The sequence below is a fragment of the Macaca mulatta genome, chromosome 5 (genome assembly GCF_049350105.2).
Source record: "Macaca mulatta isolate MMU2019108-1 chromosome 5, T2T-MMU8v2.0, whole genome shotgun sequence".
NCBI classification, from domain to species: Eukaryota; Metazoa; Chordata; class Mammalia; order Primates; family Cercopithecidae; genus Macaca; species Macaca mulatta.
The window spans coordinates 186,765,287-186,779,207 of record NC_133410.1 but is presented as its reverse complement, the minus strand read 5'-3'; the positions used below and the strand labels follow the sequence as shown (position 1 = coordinate 186,779,207).

The window sequence follows — 13,921 nt, the reverse complement described above, 5'->3', positions numbered from 1 at the left end:
GAGTCTTGCTGCCCCTACACTCATATATTGTAATTACTGCTTTATTATTTCTAGAAAATCTTTGATTGTTGGTTATGTCTTCTTAACTCCAGTTGGGTTATTCAAACCAGTTTTCTTCATTTTGACTGACCATGCATTTCAGATATTAGGGCATTCGAAAATAAATAAAAATTATTTTATATCCACGAATGTTAAGTATTCAGAGCTGTCTAAGAAACAGTATTTCTGGTTGCTAGCGATACTAAAATCGCTAGAAAGTGGGATGTCCCTTTTGCTGCTGCGGCCGGCGCCATCAGTATGCTCAGGCTTCAGAAGAGACTCGCCTCTAGCGTCCTCCGCTGTGGCGAAAAGGTCTGGTTGGACCCCAGTGAGACCAACGAAATCGCCATTGCCAACTCCCTTCAGCAGATCTCGAAGCTGATCAGAGATGGTCTGATCAAGCTTAAGCCTGTGCCTGTCCATTCCCAGGCTCAATGCCGGAGAAACACCTTGGCCGGCCGCAAGGGCAGACAACGTGGGCATAGGTAAGCGAAAGGGTACAGACAATGCCCGAATGCCAGAGAAGATCACGTGGATGAGGAGAATGAGGATTCTGCACCTGCTGCTCAGAAGATACTGTGAATCTAAGAAGACTGATTGCCACATGTATCACAGCCTGTACCTGAAGGTGAAGGGGAATGTGTTCAAAAACAAGTGGATTCTCAGGGAACACAGCCACAAGCTAAGGCAGACCAGGCCCACAAGAAGCTCCTGGCTGTCCCGGCTGAGGCCAGCCGGTCTATGACCAAGAAGCACGCAATTGCCCTGAAGAGCGCCTCCGGGCCGAGAAGAAGGAGATCATCAAGACTTTGTCCAAGGAGGAAGAGATCAATAAATAAAAGCTCCCCTTTAGTCTGTACACACTGGCCTCCGTGATTACACAGATCAGCCATTAAAATAAAACAATCCATTATTTGCTTAAAAAAAAAAGTGGTACATAATAGTTGTATTAATTCTCTATATTCTCCTGCAGTCCACATGAAGTACCAATGCATTTTATAGAAACAGACTCACCGATTTTCTAAGTACGAACTTGGTTTTCCTAAGAAAAGGTGTACTGCTTATCAAACACACACACATCTCTATAAATTAACGATATTACATAATTCCACTTTGTGACGAAGTCATTATTTGCATTTCAATTATTAAACACTATCTCCCCTCATAGGCAAGGTGCAAATTACATTAATGCTAGTGTACAATTTATACATATAATTACCCAAAGTATTTTGAATGGATACAGGTGGCTTTCAGCTTATGTTCAGATTTTCTGTGTAATCTTTCCCCAAATCGCCATTCATTGCTATGAATAATACAATTTTGCTGTTAAAAGTCTTAGTTGAGCGTTATAAGAAAATATTGACACATTTTTCCCTTTATGATTATACCTGGTGATTTCTACTTGAAGCATAATATTTTTTCTGAGAATTGGTGAGACGGAAGAATTCAGACAACGAAATTGTCATTTCTATAGTCTAAAGTTTGAGCAGAAAAAAAAAATTAGAATTGATGTTTGAATTTCCTGCTGTTTTTGCCTTAGATGATTCTATTTTACAGATGAACAATACTCTTCAAAATGTTTGATAGCTGGATCACAACTTCAAAGGGATAATCAAAAATACCTCTTTGTAGTAGCTACACTTTAAAGTCTGTTGTTAACAGCCTCAGTTTAAAACGCTATCTTCCAGCTAGGTATTCTCAGATTGAAAATCTGCAGAGTTACTTCATTTACTCTTGTGTAATATAGTCTGATTACTGATAAGCTTCTAGTTTCAGTGACTATTTGTAGATTATATTTTCTATCTTTTTGCTTAATGAAGTATTTTTATAAGCTGTAGTTTTCATTTTATCTTAATGCCCTAAAAAAGATCAAACTTTGTTTTTAATTTGCTCTCAAAAATATTCAAATTAGAAATTGCATTTCCCAGTTCACTGTGTTGGTGATGATCATCAGAATGAAATGGTAAATACAAGAAAATGCATCTTTTACAGTTGTATACACTCATCAATAGAAACAAACAAAAAATGCTGCTCTTTTTTCAAATAAGCTGGAGAAAGCATCTGTCTTACTATAAACAGTATACTTCACCAACCATGTGAGAATTTATTTTTATTGTCATGATTTAGCTGGTTGAAAGTGGCTTTTACCAGCCTGCAAGTTACTTACTGTTTTGATTAAGGAGGCTTTCTAAAAGGACACCAATGAACTGCAGTAGATAGTAATTTTAAAAGGTAGAGGTTCTACTACTAGTGCTTCCCTCACTATCTTTGCAGTGCTTAGATGTCATCAACATAAAGACAGTTAAGAGAACTGGTGACTTATAAAAATCCTCTCAATATGTGTACTATAGAAAGACTGAGAATTTGAAATCTAGGAACACGACTCTTTTGTTATTATCAAAGTTAAATAGAAAGTAGATCTAATGACATGATGGAAATAGAATAGGAATTTTACTCAGCATGTGGTAAAAATATAATTGAAGAAAATATAGTTGTGTTACAGGAAGAATGTAGTAGGTTTAACTCAAAAGAATTCTTTTATACTCGTGTTAAATTATAGATATTTTATTGCCACTAATTCAAAGGTTATGAGTTGAACCAATTGGATATTCTCATAACAAAATTACATCTTTTATCAGGCAGACAATAATGACAATATACACGTTGGGGTGTATTTCACTGAATGAGTGAAAATGTACAATGTCAGAGTGGTCTTGTGGGTAATGGGACATTTAGCTCTATTCTGAAGAAAAGTCAACTGGTATATTTTGATAATTGGACAGGAAAATATAGGAAATACTAATTCTGGCAGTGACCAATACTATATTACAGGGCTACAGTTACCAATACAGCATGGTACTGGTACCAAAGCAGATATATAAACCAATAGAACAGAACAGAGACCTCCAAAAAAAAAAAAAAAACACCACACATCTACAACCATGCGATGTTCAACTAACTTGAAAAAAACAAGCAATGGGAAAAGGATTCCCTATTCAATAAATGGTGCTGGGAAACTGGCTAGTCATATTCAAAAAACAGAAACTGGACCCCTTCCTTACACCTTATACAAAAATTAACTCAGATGGATCAAAGATTTAAATGAAAAACCTAAAACCACAAAAACCCCTGAATAAAATCTAGGCAATACTATTCAGGACACAGGTATGGGCAAAGATTTCATGACTAAAACACCAAAAGCAATTGCAACAAAAGCCAAAATTGACAAATGAGATCTAATTAAACTAAAGAGATCTAAAACAAAAGAAACTATCATCAGAATGAACAGGCAACCTACAGAATGGGAGAAATTTTTTGCAATCTATCTATCTGACAAAAAACTAATATCCAGAATCTACAAGGATTAAACACATTTACAAGAAAAAAAAATCCCATCAGAAAGTGGGCAAAGGATATGAACAGACACTTTTCAAAAGAAGACATATGTGGCTAAAAAACATGTGAAAAAAAGCTCACCATCACTGGTCATTAGAGAAATGCAAATCAAAAACACAATGAGATACCATCTCACACCAGTTAGAATGGTAATCATTAAAAAGTCAGGAAACAACAGATGCTGGTGAGAATATGGAAAAATAGGAATGCTTTTATGCCATTGGTGGAAGTGCAAATTAGTTCAATCATTGAGGAAGACAGTGTGGCGATTCCTCAAGGATCTAGACCCAGAAATACCATTTGACCCAGCAATCCCATTACTGGGTATATACCCAAGGGTAATGTAAATAATTCTACTATAAAGACACATGCACATGTACGTTTACTCTTTACAATAACAAAGACTTGGAAACAACCCAAATGCCCATCAATGATAGACTGGATAAAGAAAATATGGCACATATATACCATGGAATACTATGCAGCCATAAAAAGAATGAATTCATGTCCTTTGCAGGGACATAGATGAAGCTGGAAGCCATCATTCTCAGCAAACTAACACAGGAACAGAAAACCAAACACCACATGTTCTCACTCCTAAGAGGGAGTGGAACAATGAGAACACCTGGACACAGGGAGGGAAACATCACACACCAGGGCCTATTGGGGGGTGGGAGGCAAGGGGAGGGAGATCATTGGGACAGATATCTGATGCATGCGAGATTTAAAACCTAGATGACAGGTTCATAGGTGCAGCAAACCACCGTGGCACATGTATACGTATGTAACAAACCTGCTTGTTCTCGCACATGTGTCCCAGAACTCAAAATAAAAAATTCAAAAGACTTTAAAACTTAAGTGACTTAAAACAAGAATTATTTTGTCTGTTTATAATTCTATGGCACAGTAATCTATGATGGACTCAGTATTTGTTTTGTTTTTCCTTTTTTTTATTTTTGCCTAGGGTCACTCACATAACTCTCCATGACTCTACTGGTTGATCCAAGGAAATGAACCTGGTCTGTTTTGTTCTGCTCCTTGTCTTCTCATTTGCCTGCAGATTCAACTGAGATTCTCGCAAGGCAGCAGTGCACTCCCCAAGGACAGTGAGCTGGTGCATGGCAGTTCTGAAATCCAAACAGGCATCCATTGCAAGGTCATATTGCAGGGATAGGGGGTTCTCCTGGATGAGAATCAAGTCATTATCCTCAGATGTGGTTCCTTACATATCTTCCATGGTTCTTAGCAAATCATCTGGATCTTTGCTGTATTCTCTGATGCACTGTTTCGTATTTATAAGAAATGGACTGTGTTTTGTTTATTCAAAGCTAAAAAGCTTTCTTAAACTGTGTCCAACTCACATAAGCTTGAGCACCCAAAACCTTTTCCTTTTAATATTTCTTGGTTCCCTTGGAGTCCAGTTTGGAAGACTCCCTTGTAATCACTGAGGGCATGATACGGTTTGGCTGCGTCCCCACCCAAATCTCACCTTGAATTTAATAATCCCCATGTGTCAAGGGCAGGGCCAGGTGGAGATAATTGAATCACGGAGGCAGTTTCCCCCATACTGTTCTTGTGTTGGTAAATAAGTCTCACGAAATCGGATGGTTTTATAAATAGGAGTTCCCCTGCACAAGCTCTCTTTCCTGCCATCATGTAAGACGTTACTTTGCTCCTCCTTTGCCTTCCACCATGATTGTGAGGACTCCCCAGCCATGTGGATCCGTGAGTCAATTAAACCTCTTTCCTTTATAAATTGCACAGTCTGGCATATGTCTTTATTAGCAGCGTGAGAACAGACTAATACAGGGCATTTTGTGTATCAGGTTATAAGTTGTTCCATTAGTCAAAAGTCAGATCCACAATTATTTTATTAGAGACTGGCTCTCTCTACCTTGTGTAGTGTGTCTGGGTATTGTGAAACAACATCCTACATATTCTCAGAAGCCTTTCACCTGGCTGGAATGTCCACTTGGCACCACCTTAAATGGTTTTTAGGTCTTGATAAAGCTTTTCATAGTCATACCCAGGTTTTGTTCTTTATAAAAAAGACTCTTACTATGAAAATTTCTTGCAGTCTGAAGGGTCTAGAAATAAGAACAATTTTATTTTCCAAACTAGCAAATATTAAATCCCCCATATTTATTTTCCATTCTACTAAAAAACTGAAAGTTTTCTTTTTTTTTTAAGCTTGTCACTCACTTATAGTACTTTATTGTAAATAGAAGCACCCAGTGACATATTCCACATTCTCTCTATATAGTTCCTTAAGTGGGTTCTATGTGCTAAGTTATCACAGACAATGCTTTTGCCAACTGTTCAGTAATACTTGACACAAATTGTCCTTTCTCCAGCCTTCAACAAGTTCCTTTGCTAGCCTTCATTGACAACCTGGATATCAAACTAGGGTTGGCCAGCAGCATCTATTTGCCTCCAATCCCAAAGCCAATGTCACAAATTTTAGATTTTTCTTGAGACAACACTCATTTCTTGGAACCAATTTCTGTTTCACTTATGTTTCTGAGTAAAAACCACATCAGTTCTTAATGTCTTAATGGTTTAAAGCAATTACCATTTTATGTCCTCATGGCTGTATTGGAGAGCAGTTTGTCCTGGGCTCAACTTGTCCAGGGTGGCTCTTTTGGTTGTCTTAAGAGTGATCATTTTTGTAGCTTTAGTGAAATGGTGGCTTATAAGGAAGGTGGTTGGTCTAGAAGGCCATGGTTGGGTCAGTGTGTCTCTGCTGCCTGTGATTTTATGCTCCTGCAGGCTAGTCTGAACTTCGTCATATAGTAGCATTGTGTTCCAAGACAGCAAAAACAGAAGGTGCAAGAATTCTAAACTTGGATACTGCAAAACATCACTTCTGCTACCTCCCTCTAATTAAAATAAGTTACACTGTGATCCCAGATTCAAGCATTGGGAAAATAGAGCACTAAATAAAAGAGTGGTAATAGCCCATTATAAAAGGGCTGCATACAGGGATAAGAGAAACTGTTGCAAGTATCTTGGCAAGTAATCTACCATGAGAAGTAATTTATTTTTCAGGGGGCATTGGTAGGGTATATGCAATTGGAAGAGACGGGCTAGAAGCATGGATGTCAGAGAGAAATGAGTACGATAATTCAGATGAAATATAAACACATGGTGAACTGAGGTCATGAGAATTTTGAAGAGATGATAGCATGGATGGTAACAATATGTTAAAGACAAAATAACAGAATTAATTGATGAACATGGTAATGGAGGGCTATGAGAGATTCCAAGATTGGAAAAGTGTTTGGATTCTGATGCCAGTGAAACAAATTTAAATATAGTGGGAAAATAAAGTTTTAAGTGAAGATTTTCAAATTGATGTAAGACATAGGAAGTTTAAGATGTGCTCAGTCTTACTGATGTTGATTGAGCCCTGAATGGCTATTTCTTTTTAGCATTCTCTTCAGAACACACAGATGAATAAAAGAAGAATATCATTTAAAACCTCAGAGTTTTTAAGGGATTCATATGTGTAACTGAATAAGAATAATAAATGCATTGTTACAGGGTAAGATTGATAAATGGGCACAGAATCAGTAAAAATATATTACACATTTGGAGAAGGTTAAGTAGCTAATTATGGAGAAAATATAAATTTTATTTGCACTGTGATGTATCTGAATATGAAAAAGTCACACATTACAAGTTAAAAGAAATTTTTAATTTTGTGCAATTCAAAATTGTCAGAAAATTCTTTTAAAAAGAGTCTTAAAAATTCGGGGTGTGTGTGTATAAATATTATATATAATTACTGAGATGATTCATTTCTGTGTCCCCACTTACATCTCACCTTGAATTGTAATAATAATCTCCATGTGTCAAGGGCAGGATCAGATAGAGGCAATTGAATCATGGGAGTGGTTTGCCCCATGCTGTTCTTGTGATAGTGAGTCTCACAAGATCTGAAGTTTGTATAAGCATCTGGCATTTCCCCTGCTTGCACTCATTCTCTCTCCTGGCACCCTATGAAAAGGTGCCTTCCGCTGTGATTGTAAGTTTTCCCGGGCACGTGTAACTGTGAGTCAATTAAACCTCTTTCCTTTGTAAATTAATGAGTCTCAGGTATTTCTTCACAGCAGTATAAGAATGGATTGATATAGTATAAATATGCTATATAATTATATATGATTAATATAGATTAAATAACCTAAAAGGCTCACACGCTTTCATATATTTTACAAAGAAAAAGAAAGAAAATTTCATAATTTGTTTACCAACCCATTGGTAATTCTGTAAGATACTCTACTGTACATGTACTTCATTATGACATAAGTCTACATTATCATACTTGTTAAGCATTATCATTTGTTCAAGATAAGGAAACAGAGAATGAACACATGGACACCAACTTGTCTAGTTCAGTCAGTGTGAGAGCTGAAATTAGAATCTAGGTGTGCCTTACTAAACTGCCCATGCTATATCTAGTAATTCAAGGTAGCAGTGTTTCTGGATTATGCCCATGATGCCACTCTTTTAATATTATAAAAGGTAACAATGGGGTAAAGATATTTGCATGTTTGTAACCATAGTCTCTACATTAAATATTCAGTAAGAATTAGATGTAGCAAGGGTAGAACAAAAACAAATCTACTGAAATGTATATTAAAGGTGAAGATTAGATTCAAGTTTCAGCCCAAAACAATACACAGGCACACACATTGGAAGTATATCTTGGATGACTTTTTTTTTTTGAGAGAGAGAGAGAGAGAGAGTCTCACTCTGTTACACAGGCTGTAGTGCGGTGGTGTGATCTCAGCTCACTGCACCCTCCGCCTCCTGAGTTCAAGCGATTTTCCTACCTCAGCATCCCGCGTAGTTGGGATTATAGGTGCACACCACCACACCTGGCTAATTTTTATATTTTTAGTAGAGATGGGGTTTCGCCATGTTTGCCAGGCTGGTCTCAAACTCCTGACCACTGTGATCCACCCACTTCAGCCTCCCAAAGTGCTGGGATTACAAGCATAAGCCACCGCACCTGGCTGGACAACTTTTATAGTACTATTCTGTGAAAACATATTATAAGGTTTTTGCAAACTTATTTCTCTTTTTCCACACAATTCTTATTATAGCATGTAACTTCTGGTAGGAAGGTAAAAATTAAATGTGGTCTGATTAATAAGTGGATAAATACTTTAACAACTTTTTGTTAAATAGACAAAAAACTTTATAGAAATCCAGCCATCTTAGACTTATAAACAAGCAAACAAATAAATAAATAAGAAGCCAGCAAGAATTACTGGAGTTGAGTCAAGTGTTCCATGCTAGCTTTGACCTCAGAAAGAATTTTAACATGAGAAGAGATCAGATTTTAATTTCAGACATTAAAGGTGTTAAAAGATTAACAGGATTCTAACTGAGCTCAGAAATTCTATTACTTTAAGTTTACCTTTAATTGTAGTCACTTCTAATTTTCTCATGTTATAAAGCGTGATTATGTTCCATGGGAGCGATTGATAACACGATCTGTCTTTATTAACTTTCTAATTACAGACAGACACTGCGCCACTGGCTCTGCTCTACCTAAACAAACCAACCCATTAATTTAATTGAGATTATGAACAGTGCACTCAGATGATTTGGTTCTATTTCTTTGCAAGCAGAGGTTGCATATTTTACCTGGAATCAAGCCACATCGTCTCCACATTCAATAAGCACTCTACAAATATCTCTTAAATGAGAACTCACCCTAAGGCTATCATTAATGCCAGCTCTTTCTCATCCTTTTGCCTTCAATCTTCAGTCACTTTTGAAGGGTGAGCAAGTGATGCAGTGTCTTTCTTTATGACTCCAAATAAGAGATATTTGTAGAGTGTATATTCTCTGACAGCCTTCATATTATCAGAATCAGAGTTAAGAAAATAATTACATACTCGTATCGAAGTGTAATGGGTGTACGTATGCTGGGCATGGCCATCAGAATAGAGTAGACAAATTGACTCTCTCATCCAAAATCAATTCTGGAAAAACCACAAAATCTAAATGCAGCAATTTGGATTCCAGAAGTGGCAAAAGTTATGAAGAATGCTTTGAAAATCCCTAAGCCTTCGTAGCCTGGATTCTGTGGGGTGAGAAGAGGTGCGGGGATTGAAATTGGGTAGGTGACAATACTCCCAGGGAGGGGTCCTGAAGAAGCAACTGTGCAAAAATAGGCTCAAGCAAACTTGCAAGTTTCACTCTTGTACCTCACCCACAGTGCATTGAAACAATGATACTTGTATTTCATACTAGAGATAAATGAAAAAAGAGCAGGGCACAGATATTCAAGGAGTAAAATCAAGGTAGTTTCATTGTCCTGCTCTGCTGAGAAAATATGAAAAGTGATGCAGCCGATGCCAGTCCCTCGATCACTTATTCACCTACACTCCCAGCCCCAGACGTGTAGGGGTAAGTATTCCATCCCTAGAAGAATACCTCCTTTCAATTCTGATTCTTTTAAGAGAATGATTGCTGAGTTGCTTAAAATCCCAACATTTTGGGAGGCCAAGGAAGGAAGATTGCTTGAGGCCAGGAGTCTGAGATCAGCCTGGGCAATATAGTGAGATGCTGTCTACAAACACACACACACACACACACACACACACACACACACACATATTAGCCTGGCAAGGTGACATATGCTCATAATCCCAGTACTCAGGAGGCTTAGGTGGGAGGAATACTTGAGCCGAGGGGTTTGATGCAGCAGTGAGTTACTATTAATCCACTGCACTCTATACTGAGTGAAAGAGAATTACCTTGTCTCTTACAAAACAGAGAGAGAGAGAAAGAGAGAGAGAGGGCTTAACTGGTCAGCAAATAGAACACACAACTTTCCTGTTCAGATGTGTGCACTGTCAGCTGTGAGCTGTGTCCTCTCCCCTCACTCTAGACAGTGCTGATGCATTCAAACCTTTCAGAACTAAATTATAAATTGTAGTTGCCACCTGGACATTTTGGCCTCCTGTGTCCAGGCATCAGCAGGCACAAGATGACTCACTGTCATCACAAAGGTCATGTACCCTCATCACCAGGAGGAGGCAGGGCAGCTGTTACACAATGGGAAAGAAAGGAATATGTGTAGAATCCAGACCTGTGTGGAGAGGACTATACATGGTGATGTGACATCTGGATTTTTCAAAGAAGGCCTTCCTTAAGGAAGACAGATTTCCAAGACTTCTTCCTTTCCAGGGAAGGGCTTCCTGTCCCACTCCAGCCAGCCCAGTGAGCAGACAGCATCCAGATGAGAGGGTCTACTACAGTCTCCAAGGGCCACCTCACTCAAGGCTACGTCTCCTCAGGACGAGCTTTATCTGGTTGCTGAACCCAGTGGGGATATGAAGTTGGAAACTTCTGTCGTCTCCCAACCAGAGTAATGTGGGACACTGTGGTTGGCGACACTGGTTCTGTGGTCCCTAATGTACCAATCCAGGCTTGTTTTTGCACAATCCTGCTTCATTCCTCCCCTTCACATGTGCTCATGGCTAATCAACTTTTGCAGCCTGTATTGCTTTCTGTTTTTGCTGTTACTGGTGGCGAATTTGTACAGATCTGCAGCAACCTCAACTCTTGCCTCCTCAGAAGAAAGAATCTAACTGAGGGGCATGAGGCAGAAGAAGAGACTGAGGCAAGTTTTGGAGCAGGAAGGAACAGTTATTAAAAAGCTTTAGGGCGGGAATGAAAAGAAAGTGAAGTAAATTTGGAAGAGGGCCGAGTGGGTGACTTGAGATCAAGTGTGGGGTTTAACCTTTTTACTCAGGGATAAACCTGAGTAACCGGAGTATAAATATGTTGGCATACTCCAGGTTCTTGGGTTTCTTTCTTCCCTGATTATTCCCTTGCAGTGGGCTGTCTGCATGCACAGTTTCCTGCAGGCACTTGGGAGGGGGAGCATGCACAGCGTGTTTACTGGAGTTGTGCGCATGCTTGGCATGCACAGTGTGTTTACTAGAGTTGTGCGCATGCTCACTTGAGGCGCTCTTCCCTTACCAGCTGAATGGCCCTAGGAGGCCGTATATGAGTTAAACTGTGCCATTTTGCGTCTTAGTGCACATGTGTGAGTCCACTCGCCCAGGTCCTGAGATCTTGTCAAGAGGCTGCTGATCACCAGCTTCAGGTGTTTCTGTTTATTAGGAGATTACCTTTCCCTGGCACTGGCTGTGACTTAGAGAGAGAGTTAACTGCCTGACCATCACCTGATAGTTGTCTGACATTCCCGGTATGGGGGCAGTCAGAGGGGGAGCCCTCTCCTGCTCTGTTCATGTCTGTCTAGCTACCTATTGTAGCAGTGCTGTAACACATTATCAGAAGTTTAGTGATGTAAAATGAGACAAATTTATTATCCTTTGGTAGTAGAGGTCAGAAGGCCCCAAGGCAAGTTGTTGGCAGGGACAGAGACCTTCTGAGGGCTGTGAGGGAGAATCAGGTTCCTTGCCTTGTCCATCTTCTAAAGGCTACCTGCCTTTCATGACTTATGGCCCCTCCAATGTCGGCTACTATCATCAATATTCCTCTCACTTTGATCTTTCTGCCTCTTTCTTATGAGGATGTTGTGGTTACATTGGGCCCACCTGGATAATCCAGAATATTCTTCCCATAGCAACATTCTTAACTTATTTATATCTACATGGTGTGTTGCCATGCTAGGTATATTCACAGGTTTCTGGAATGAGGACGTAGATGTCTGTGGAGGACCATTATCCTGTCTACTACACACTCCACACTACATCTCTGCATCTGCTTCTGGGAAGCAGAACACATGCCAACAATCCAAAATCAAATATACACAAATGCGTATAAAGCATAATATATTAACATATAATTAGAATATATTTACTAAGAAGATCTGTGAAGATCCTTTGGTCATAGGTATGTGGAGGATATTGATATTTGTGTAAAAATTGCCCAGTTTGGCAAGATAATTCTGAGAAAGTTACAGGATATTTACATTGCTGTGACCACAAATATATTGCAAAATAGAAAAACTATAAGAAATCAAAGACAGGTTGGGTGCAATGGCTCACGCCTGTAATCCCAGCACTTTGGGAGGCCGAGGTAGGCAGATCACCTGAGGTCAGGAGTTCAAGATCAGTCTGGCCAACATGGTGAAACCACGTCTCTTAAAAAAAAAAAAAAAATCAGTTGGGCATGGTGGCATGAGCCTCTAGTCCCAGCTACTTGGGAAACTGAGGCAGGAGAATCACTTGAACCCGGGAGGCAGAGGTTGCAGTGAGCCAAGAATGCGCCACTGCACTCCAGCCTGGGTGACAGAGTGAGACTTTGTCTCAAAAAAAAAAAAAAAATCAAAGACACTTTTATTATGATGGAAAGTGTTACAAGTGAGTGAAACAAATTGTAAGTAAATGAGTTTCAACTGGCTGTATTTTGGGATGTTTTGGGAGACCTGGGAAGACATTTTGAAGTTTGAACAACAGATATACAGTAAGTTTACTGTGTAAAGGTCTTGACATTTTGAGATGACAGTATGCGTTGAGCCTGCAAGCTTGCATGCTTCTTGGGTCCAGGTAGATTATTGACTGCCTTTGCCATTAAAATGAGATATTCAATGTCTGAAGTATGTATGCTGCATCCCCTCTTCTATCTGATAATAAAATAAGATACTCTTCAGGACTTAAAAAAATACAGCATCTACCAATGTGCTATCTACTACTGTGTACATTGTTTGGGGTCGCTAGTATTCTGCCATCCTGTCACTTTGATTACATTCCCTGGTACCTGATGCCATCTAGAGCAGAGCCTATAAGAGAGGTTGGTGTTAGTGAATGAAGGGTTGAAGAACCTAGGGGCACTGATTAATTCAAATGTGGGAACTAGACACCTGGGTAGATAGGTATTTGGGTTATCATGACTAATTTGAAAGATATCATCCTCAAATCTGGGATCTTCTCACAATTGCAAATAATACCAAAAATTGGTTAGTTGTTAGAGTCTTCAACTGTGAAAAGGAAGTAGGAAGAAGAGAGAAAAGTCAAACTGCAAATTAGGTAAAGTTAAAAGGTGAAAATGGAATTGAGATGAAATAAGAAAGTATATTTTGTAAAAGGTTATTTTATAATATTTTACTTTTTTGCATTAGCTCTAATTTTTATTTGTTTCCATGTCTATACTTTCCTTCTTCTTCCCTCTAACCTATTAAGATGCATTAAGCTTTATTTAACAGGCAATCACAAGTACAAATGGAACATCAGTGAGGACAAAGATAAAAAATAAAAAGGAGAAAGGAAACCAAACAGTATTTATTAGAGTATCACCGGCAAGGCTCCTTGCATTTCTCAAGAATACCCAGGCCTCTGCTAGCCTAATACAACCAGCTTAGTCTTCCAAGTCTCAAACATTATATGTCTTGGGGTCAGTGACAGGACCCACTTTTAAGTATATTGACCTGGGAATGACCATTCATCTCTCTTGGGGAAATAACTAAAAGATATTTTATCACTGATTTTCCCATGTG

General features: G+C 38.8%; 1 pseudogene; it reads left to right on the top strand.

Moving 5' to 3' along the window:
* The first annotated feature begins 297 nt into the window (after positions 1-297).
* LOC702338 (large ribosomal subunit protein eL19 pseudogene) lies at positions 298-878 on the top strand (annotated as a pseudogene).
* The last annotated feature ends 13,043 nt before the right edge of the window (positions 879-13,921 follow it).